Raw genomic sequence first — 11,009 nt, 5'->3', positions numbered from 1 at the left:
GTGAGCACGGAAGGCGCGCCTGTCGGAGAGGCTGTGTCTCAGCCTGCCTCTGATATTTCCTGTTCAGTACAATTCAGAGATGAGATTCACACGTTTCCTTTACATACAATCACAGGAGATGCCGGCACAGACTGACCGCACACAGGAGTCATCATGCAATACCTCTTTGGTACTCGCAATACAACATACAAAGCAAATTTACTAAAAATACAGAGTATCTTCTTCATCCTCTGCGTCAAATCCTTCCAAGATAAACACGATACAGGAGTGACATCACCACTCTCCAGATATAAGCTATATTATACAAGAGTGACATCACCACTCTCCAAATATAAGTTATATTATACAGGAGTGACATCACAGCTCTCCAGATATAAGTTATAATATACAAGAGTGACATCACCGCTCTCCAAATATAAGTTATATTATACAGAAGTGACATCACAGCTCTCCAGATATAAGTTATATTATACAGGAGTGACATCACAGCTCTCCAGATATGTTATATTATACAGGAGTGACATCACAGCTCTCCAGATACAAGTTATATTATACAGGAGTGACATCACAGCTCTCCAGATATGTTATATTATACAGGAGTGACATCACAGCTCTCCAGATATAAGCTATATTATACGGGAGTGACATCACAGCTCTCCAGATATAAGCTATATTATACAGGAGTGACATCACAGCTCTCCAGATATGTTATATTATACAGGAGTGACATCACCGCGCTCCAGATATAAGCTATATTATACAGGAGTGACATCACCGCTCTCCAGATATAAGTTATACTATACAGGAGTGACATCACAGCTCTCCAGATATAAGTTATATTATACAGGAGTGACATCACCACGCTCCAGATATAAGCTATATTATACAGGAGTGACATCACCGCTCTCCAGATATAAGTTATACTATACAGGAGTGACATCACAGCTCTCCAGATATGTTATATTATACAGGAGTGACATCACAGCTCTCCAGATATGTTATATTATACAGGAGTGACATCACTGCGCTCCAGATATAAGCTATATTGTACAGGAGTGACATCACCGCTCTCCAGATATCACTCCTGTATAATATAACTTATCTCTGGAGAGTGGTGATATCACTCCTGTATAATATAACCTATATCACTGCTCTCCAGATATACAGTATCTCACAAAGGTGGGTACACTCCTCACATTTTTGTAAATCACTTAGTACAGTAGTACCTTGGATTACGAGCATAATTTGTTCCAGAAGAATGATTGTAATCCAAATCACTCATATATCAAAGCGAGTTTCCCCATAGGAAATAATGGAAACTCAGATAACCGTTCCACAGCCACTGCTTGTCTCTGCAGTACCACATGTGGCCAGAGGAGCAGTGGCGCTGGAGATACTAAGGGACACTCGGGAACGGAGTGTTTCCAAGTGTCTCTGAGCATTTCCGAGCGGCTCCGACGCCCCCCACACTACTGGCCAAATGCGGTACTGCACACTCCAGAGGCCTGAATCCTGCTCATCTTGCAAGATAACGCTCGTAAACCGCATTACTCGCAATCCAAGGTTCCACTGTATATCTTTTAATGTGACAACACTGAAGAAATGACACTTTGCTAAAATGTAAAGTAGTGAGTGTACAGCATGTATAACAGTGTACATTTGCCGTCCCCCTCAAAATAACTCAACACACAGCCATTAAAGTGTAAGTTCACCTTTCCAGAAAAATCTGCAAGATGAACTTACACATAAGAACCCCCCTCACACCCCCCCCCCCCCCCCTCCGTCCCGCTGACCTGCAATGTGTCAATCTCCTGTTCTGAGCCCTGCTGTCGCAGTCTCACCGGATCGGGGGTTAGAAATCCCCTCAGCATTCTACTTCTTCCCCGCTGACAGGACGGGCTACGTGGGATCTGATTGGTCGGCGCCTCTCATGTGATGTGCCGACCAATTAGAATGCTCCAAAACGTACCTCCTGATGGGAGACGTTTTAGAGATTAAGCCAAGGGGATTTCTAAGCCCCGGTCCAGTGAGGCGGCCACAGCAGGGCTAGTGGCACTAAGGGGGGACGGCTGGTTAAGGAGGGGGTTCTGTGCAAGTTCACCTTACAGATTTTTCTGTAAAGGTGAATTTACCCTTTGATTTCTAAACTACTGGCAACAAAAGTGAGTACACCCCTAAGTCAAAATGTCCAAATTGAGCCCAATTAGCCATTTTCCCTCCCCGGTGTCATGTGACTCATTAGTGTTACAAGGTCTCAGGTGTGAATGGGGAGCAGGTGTGTTAAATTTGGCGTCATCGCTCTCACTCTCTCATACTGGTCACTAGAAGTTCAACATGGAACCTCATGGCAATGAACTCTCTGAAGATCTGAAAAAAAAGATTTGTTGCTCTACATAAAGATGGCCTAGGCTACAAGAAGATTGCAGAGACCTTGAAATTGAGCTGGAGCACGGTGGCCAAGACCATACAGCAGTATAACAGGACAGGTTCCACTCAGAACAGACCTCACCATGGTCCACCAAAGAAGTTGAGGTCACGTGCTCAGCATCATATCCAGAGGAAGTCTTTGGGAAATAGACGTATGAGTGCTGCCAGCACTGCTGCAGAGGTTGAAGGGATGGGGTCAGCCTGTCAGTGCTCAGACCATACGCCGCACACTGCATCAAGTTGGTCTGCATGGCTGCCATCCCAGAAGGAAGCCTCTTCTAAAGATGATGCACAATAAAGCCTGCAGTTTGCTGAAGACAAGCAGACTAAGGACATGGATTTAAAAAGCATTTCCCATATAAAAAAAATAAAAGTAAATAGTGGCACTAATAACTAATCAAAAACACAACACAATGTTAACAGACTAAAGATACAGAAGTATAAATGTGATCTGTGACTAAATAGGCCATATACAAGACATGAGGTTTCAAACAGTCTTAGACAAAAAAGAAAAAAATATAAGGAATATATTGTAAAAGTTATTGAGTGATTATCTCACAGCTTTACGTTAAGATTTAAATAAATGGTGCATATATATATATATATATATATATATATATATATATATATATATACACATATACATACACACACACACACATATATATATATATATAGGTTTTAATTTAATGTATTTATGTTAATTAGTTACTAACGTGCCTCTATATTGATCATATAGTTTGCATTTTTCTTTGTTTAATCGGTCATGAGTAGTTGCAGAGTCGCTTACGTGTGATGTCATGTCTTTTTAGTATTAATATGCTTATTTTGATTATTATGATATACCGCAAATTAATTGTAAGCAGAGGAAGTGCTGGCTGCAATATGGTTGCGGGGACACGAAGGCGGCGCATGGGCTACAGGATGCTTATCATCATTAGATGAAATACTATAAAAGGGGAGGTTGTCATGCCGTACAGCCAATATGTACAGTAAGTTGTGACGACGAAACGCGTCGGGACGTGGCTCTGCGGCGACAATTTGTGACGCTTGCTGTAATACTGGAAGTGCCGTTCCGAGGGCTTGCAATCTTGTGTGGGGGCGAGACACAGATCACACACACGCTGGGTCCACTGTGACCATACCACGCCAGTACATGCTGCTGCACGTGGATACTTTTATGCTGTTGTATATCTGCTTTCATGCGAGTGCAGGTTTTAAATTTAAAATTTAATAAAATTCACCATAACGTTACTGCACTATTGGAGCACTTTGATTTATTATATGTGGAGAGTCTAATGACATCCGGTTCACGATTGGATATCGGTGAATGTTTAACCCTGTGAGGGTTGCACATCCGGAGGGGAGTGGAGTCACCGAGTTGCACGTGGTGTGGTGGAAGAACTCAAGATCACGTTTTGTCGAAGACGGTTTTAAACATCATGTCTTATATCTGGACTATTTAGTCACAGATGATGATCACATTTATTTATACTTATGTATCTTTAGTCTGTTAACACGTAACACTGGGTGTTTTTGATTAGAGTTATTAGTACCACTATTTACTTTTATTTATTTATATGGTAAACACTTTTTTATATTTCGTTGATTTAAAGTGGCAGCTTTATTTTTATTAGTTAACTTTTACTTGGTAGCATTCATATTTAAGTGTCCTAGGCGCAGTGGTGGGGCCTCAAGTGTGGGGGTATGGATCGTGTTTGACCATCAGATTTAATTTAAGGCCATGGATTACTGGAATCATGTCCTGTGGTCTGATGAGATTAAGATAAACTTATTTGGTTCAGATGGTGACAAGCGTGTGTGGCGGCAACCAGGTGAGGAATACAAAGACAAGTGTGTCTTTCCTACAGTCAAGCATGGTGGTGGGGGTGTCATGGTCTGGGGCTGCATGAGTGCTGCTGGCACTGGGGGGCTACAGATCATTGAGGGAACCATGAATGCCAACATGTACTGTGACATACTGAAGCAGAGCATGATCCCCTCCCTTCAGAGACTGGGCCGCAGGGCAGTATTCCAACATGGTAATGACCCAAACACATCTTCAAGGTGACCACTGCCTTGCTAAAGAAGCTGAGGGTAAAGGTGATGGACTGGCCAAGCATGTCTTCAGACATAAACCCAATTGAACATCTGTGGGAAATCCTCAAACGGAAGGTGGAGGAGCACAAGGTCTCCAACATCCACCAGCTCTGTGATGTCATCATGGAGGAGGGGAAGAGGACTTCAGTGACAACCTGTGAAGCTCTGGTGACCTCCATGCCCAAGAGGGTTAAGGCAGTGCTTGAAAATAATGGTGGCCACACAAAATATTAACACTTTGGGCCCAATTTGGACATTTTCACTTAAAGAGGAAGTAAGCCCTGATAGGTTTACTTCCTCTTTGTCTCCCTGCAAAGGTAAAGCATAATGGACTACTATGCATTGCATAGTAGCCCATTATGTGTCACTTACCTGACACAGGAGCCAGCGATGTCTCCGCTGTCCCCTGTAGTCTGGAGCATCCATCTTCTTCTGGGTATCGCTGCTCCGGCCACTCACAGCGCCGGAGCAGCGATAACGTCACTCCCGCGCATGCGCACGGGAGCCGCCACTAACGGCATATCGCCGTTAGCAGCGGCATGCTGCTAACGGCGATAGCGCGCCTGCGTGCCGCTGTCTACGGCGCATGCGCCGTAGACAGCTGTCACCGTCTTTTACTAAATATCTCCTAAACCGTGTAGGTTTAGGAGATATTTCTTGGACCTACAGGTAAGCCTTAATCTAGGCTTACCTGTAGGTCAAAGTGGTTTGTAAGGGTTTACAACCACTTTAAGAGTGTACTCACTTTTGTTGCCAGCAGTTTAGACATTAATGGCTGTGCGTTGAGTTATTTTGAGGGGACAGCAAATGTACACTGTTATACAAGCTGTACACTCACTACTTTGTAGCATCAGTGTCATTTCTTCAGTGTTGTCACATGAAAAAATAGAATCAAATATTTACAAAAATGTGAGGGGCGTACTCACTTTTTGTGATATACTGTAAGTTATATTATACAGGAGTGACATCATCGCTCTCCAGATATCTTATATTATATAGGAGTGACACTGCCTCTCCTCAGATATGTTATATTGTACAGGAGCAACATCATTGCTCTCTAAAGGGCCGGTTCACACAGCGAGCCGCGGCGAGGCGTCTCCGACTTACCTCGCCGCGACTTGCGGGGACCTCAGAGGCGACTTGCAGAGGACTTCTGCATAGAAGTCAATGCAAGTCGCCCCCGAAGTCGCCCCGAAGTAGTACAGGAACCTTTTTTCTGAGTCGGAGCGACTCGAGTCGCTCCTCTCAGAACGGTTCCATAGTACTGAATGGGGGCGACTTGCGGGAGCGAGGCGAGGCGAGCCGTGTCGCCTCGCGTCGCAGTGTGAACCGGCCCTAAATATCATCCACATTATTCAGAAGTGACAACACCGCTCTCCAGACATAAGTTATATTATTATTCAGGAGAGATATCACTATATATATATATATATATATATATATATATATACACACACACACACACACACACACACACTGTATAATGTTGTAATTAAAGTGTGACAGTCTACAGAAGAGGATACAGGAAAACAGGAAGGGTGAGGTTGGGGGGTTGTCTTGTATTCATCTCTTTCTATAAGTGTACAACACTGGAGGAATAAGGAAACGAATCTGAACACACATGAAATGAAACTACACACACCATAGGGGCAAATTTTTTTTTTATTGACAGAATAATTTAAAAAGATGTCAGGTTTGGTTAGTAAACGTTTGGCACGTGAGCTCCTCATTACCACTCTCCAGATAAAGGAGTTAGATTAGGTTACGTCTTCTGAGTCCTGGAAGGATGGAAGCTGCTAATCACACCATCAGGTTACTGTGCGGTCAACTACAACCTCCAAATCCAGCAAGGCCGGGCTACAGGAAGAAGAGCCCAATGGGCAATGACTGCAACCTTCCTGAGCAGTCAAATATAATATGGATATGTCAGTTATTTTGCTTCTCCAGAACAGAATCATGTGTCAATGTGTGGGGATCATCGTACATTATAGGGTCTTTATGAAGACTGGTGGCTGGAGGAATGTGGCAGAGCAGGGCATTTATAAAACTGGCAGCTGGAAGAGTCATGGAACACGATGGGGTATTTATATAGATTAGCTGATGGAAGAGCCATGGGACACAATGGGGTATTTATATAAATTGGCTGTTGGAAGAGTCATGGGACACGATGGGGTATTTGCAAAGATTGGCTGTTGGAAGAGTCATGGGACACGATGGGGTATTTATATAAATTGGCTGTTGGAAGAGTCATGGGACACGATGGGGTATTTATATAAATTGGCTGTTGGAAGAGTCATGGGACACGATGGGGTATTTATATAAATTGGCTGTTGGAAGAGTCATGGGACACGATGGGGTATTTATATAAATTGGCTGTTGGAAGAGTCATGGGACACGATGGGATATTTGCAAAGATTGGCTGTTGGAAGAGTCATGGGACACGATGGGATATTTATATAAATTGGCTGTTGGAAGAGTCATGGGACACGATGAGGTATTTGCAAAGATTGGCTGTTGGAAGAGTCATGGGACACGATGGGGTACTTATATAAATTGGCTGTTGGAAGAGTCATGGGACACGATGGGGTACTTATATAAATTGGCTGTTGGAAGAGTCATGGGACACAATGGGGTATTTGCAAAGATTGGCTGTTGGAAGAGTCATGGGACACGATGGGGTATTTATATAAATTGGCTGTTGGAAGAGTCATGGGACACGATGGGGTATTTGCAAAGATTGGCTGTTGGAAGAGTCATGGGACACGATGGGGTATTTGCAAAGATTGGCTGTTGAAAGAGTCATGGGACACGATGGGGTATTTATATAAATTGGCTGTTGGAAAAGTCATGGGAAAAAATGGGGTATTTATAAAGATTGGCTGTTGGGAGAGCGATGGGACACGATAGGGTATTTATAAAGACACTCTGTTGGAAGAGTCGTGGCACACGATGCGTTATTTATAAAGATTGGCTGTTGTTGGAAGAGTCATAGGGCGGAATGGGGTATCGATATAAATTGGCTGTTGGAAGAGTCATGGGACAGAATAGGGTATTTATAAAGATTGGCTGTTGGAATAGTCATGGGATATGATGCAGTATTTATAAAGATTGGTTGGTAAAAAAATCATGGGCTATGATGGGGTATTTTAATTGAGCCTCATGCACAGGGACACTTTTATGTTTCTCATGTAAACTGCGGGCATGCAGTGTATAGCCACCCCTAGTAACGAATGGTTGGATGCTAGCTGTACTTAGCATAAACTCAAATCACAGAACATACAACAGCTATGTTCCAGCACATATGCCCACCTTTGCAAGCATGGTGTAGACCCACATACAGCTAGCATTCAAACATCTATTACTATGGGTGGTTGTATGCTGCGGCTGCCGCATGCTCTCAATTTGTGCAAGACACACAAAAGCTTCCATGTGCATGAGGGCCTTAGGTTTGAATACTGGAGAAGTTATGGGACACGATGGGTCTTTTCTAAAGATTGGCTGCTAAAAGCAACATTCATGAGGTAGATATGAAGAGTGGTTGGGGGGACAAGTAATGGGACAAGATGTAGTATTTAAATTAATTGATAATAGATTGGCTGCTGGATGGGTCATGGGACGAGATTGGTATTTATAAAGATAAGCTGCTGGACGAATCATAAAACATGATTGGTATTTATGATTGAGTGCTAGAGAAGTCATAGAACAGGGTTGGCCTTTATAAAGATTGTTTGCTTGAGGAGTCATAGGACACGATTTTTCTTGGGGCATAAAAGGGCATTAATATAGGATAGGATGCTGTTGAACCCTGGGACATGACTGGGGTATTTTGAAAAGTTGGCTGCTGGAAAAGTCATGGGATATGATGGGGTATTTATATAGATAGGCTGCTGCAATGGTTGTGGTCCATGATTAGGTGTTTATATAAATTGGCTGCTGGAGGAGATGTGGACCCGGATTAGGCATTTATATTGATTGGCTGCGGGAGGGGCTGTGGACCATGAATAGGTATTTATATGGAGGGGTTGTGGACCATGATTAGGTATTTATATAGATTGACTTCTGGAGGAGTTGTGGACCATGATTAGGTATTTAGATTGATTGGCTGCTGGAGGGGTTGTTGACCATAAGTGGGTATTTATATAGATTGGTTGCTGGAGGGGTTGAGGACCATGATTAGATATTTATAGTGATTGGCTGCTGGAGGAGTTGTTGACCATGATTACGTATTCATAAAGATCAGCAAAATTTAGGACTTCCCTTTTGTGGCACTTTAGCCTTTCCTTCATAGGATTTTGAATGGTATGACAAAAATTGAAAAAAAAAAAAAAAAAACTGAAAACAAAATAAAAAGATGCTTTGAGGAAAGTGTCATTATCAGCTTCCCGCCACTAAAAATAACGAATTACGCTCACCTTAGAATGAGAGTGATTTTCTTCACCAAATGGAAAATTTCCTTTAAAAATAGAGGATTTTTCACACATTACAATCTGTTAAAGTAAACGGAGGAATTGCCTAGAACAGTTGTATAGGCCCGCAAACTGTTAGGATCCAGATTTCCCTGAACTATAAGCCCAAAACTTGGGACTGGATCTTCCTACAGTGATTGGGTGAAGTGGTAATGCTGCAATTTCACCTTGCTGTCCAATCAGGAGTCATCCACCCTATAAGTGGACTTCAGTCAATCTACTCGGAAGACAAAGACAGTCAACGTACCCTGCTTTGTCCTCCTCCAACTCCCATGATGCTTGGCTACTACTCACTACTGTCCATTGTCAGAAAGGCACCTGATTCATTAAAAAGATGATTAAAACTAGAAAAATATTACAAGCTGTAAACTTCATATTTGCATAAAAATAATAAAGAGTAACTCTTCATGATACGTCAGGATTAGTGAGGAAGGAGATGTGTCCTTTCTAGCCGAGGCTCCGATAGTAGACAGTTGTCATTAGTTAGAAAGGGGGTGTCCGGCCTGGCTGATGTTCCGATGGCGAGAATCTCTCGTATTAGTGGGGAAGGGGGTGTCCGGCCTGGATGAGGTTCTAATGACAGACAGTTCTATTAATAGTGAAGAAGGGGGTGTCCTTGGCTGAGGCTCTGATGGTGAACAGCTCTCATCTTAGTAAGAAACAGGGTGCCCAGCCTGGCTGAGACTCTGATGACAGGTAGTTCTCTCATTAGTTCTTAGGAAGTGGGTGTCCTTCCTGGCCAAGGCTTTAATGGTGGACAGCGGTCATATTTTTTCGGGGGAGGGGCGTCCTGCCTCACAGAGGCTCCAGTGGCAGACAGTTCTTGTAATCTAGAGGAAGGGGGTGTCCTGCCTGGCTAAGACTCTAGAGGACAAATAGTTCTCCTATTACTTAGGAAGTGGGTGTCCTTCCAGGCCAAGGCTTCAATGGTGGACAGCTGCCTCACAGAGGCTCCAATGGCGGCCAGTTCTCATATTCGTGAAAAAAGGGGTGTCCTGCCTGGCTAAGACTCTGAAGACAAATAGTTCTCCTAGTACTTAGGAAGTAGGTGTCCTTCCTGGCCAAGGCTTCAATGCTGATCAGCTGTCATATTAGTTAGCAAGGGGGTGTCCAACCTGGCTGAAAATCTGAGGCAGGACAATTCTTGTATTAACAATTTCCCAAAGGGATTAATAAAGTATTTTGTATTTGAAAGGAAGGGGGTGTCCTGCCTAGCAGAAGCTTCGATGGTGGAAATTCTCATATTATTTCTATTAATAGTTAAGGGGGTGTCCTCCTTGGCCGAGGCTCTGATGGTGGACAGCTCTTGTATTAGTGAGGAAGGGGGTGCCCAGCCTGGCTGAGACTCTGATGACAGGTAGTTCTCTTATTACTTCTTAGGAAGTGGGTGTCCTTCCTGGCCAAGGCTTCAATGGTGGACAGCCGTCATATTAGTTCGGAGGAGACGTGTCCTGCCTCACAGAGGCTCCAATGACAGAGAGTTCTTGTATTAGTGAGGAAGGGGGTGTCCTGCCTGGCTAAGACTCTGAAGACAAATAGTTCTCCAATACTTAGGAAGTGGGTGTCCTTCCTGGCCAAGGCTTGGACAGCTGTCCTATATTAGTTAGCAAGGGGGTTGTCTAGCCTGCCTGAAGATCTGATGCAGGACAATTCTTGTATTAGAAAGGAAGGGAGGTCCGATGGTGGAAGTTCTCATATTAGTGATTAGGGGGATTCTTGCCTGGCCAAGACTTTGATAACGCACAGTTGTCATACTAGTTAGGAAGAGGGGTGTCCTGCCTGGCCGAGACTCTGATGGCGGACAGTTCGAGGATAGAGGAGATTGCTGCCTGGCCGAGGCTCTGGTGGCGGACAGTTCTCATTAGCGAGGATAGAGGAGATTGCTGCCTGGCCAAGGCTCTGATGGCGAACAGTTCTCATATTAGCGAAGATGGAGGAGATTGCTGCCTGGCTGAGGCTCTGGTGGCGGACAGTTCTCATATTAGCGAGGATGGAGGAGATTGCTGCCTGGCTGAA

General features: G+C 43.8%; 1 protein-coding gene across 1 annotated transcript in view; it reads right to left on the bottom strand.

The window, feature by feature from the left end:
* Positions 1-6,171: 6,171 nt before the first annotated feature.
* The window catches only part of PLEKHM1 (pleckstrin homology and RUN domain containing M1), a gene marked incomplete at its 5' end in the record, with an annotated part of 19,837 nt that continues 14,999 nt past the window's right edge, over positions 6,172-11,009 (bottom strand). The window contains 1 exon segment of the mRNA XM_077458520.1: positions 6,172-11,009. This exon segment is cut by the window's right edge and continues 573 nt beyond it.

Source organism: Lithobates pipiens, unplaced genomic scaffold (assembly GCF_037356315.1).
Source record: "Lithobates pipiens isolate NorthernLeopardFrog02 unplaced genomic scaffold, aLitPip1_a1.2 Scaffold_28, whole genome shotgun sequence".
Taxonomy (NCBI): Eukaryota; Metazoa; Chordata; class Amphibia; order Anura; family Ranidae; genus Lithobates; species Lithobates pipiens.
This window is presented reverse-complemented; position numbering and strand designations above follow the sequence as displayed.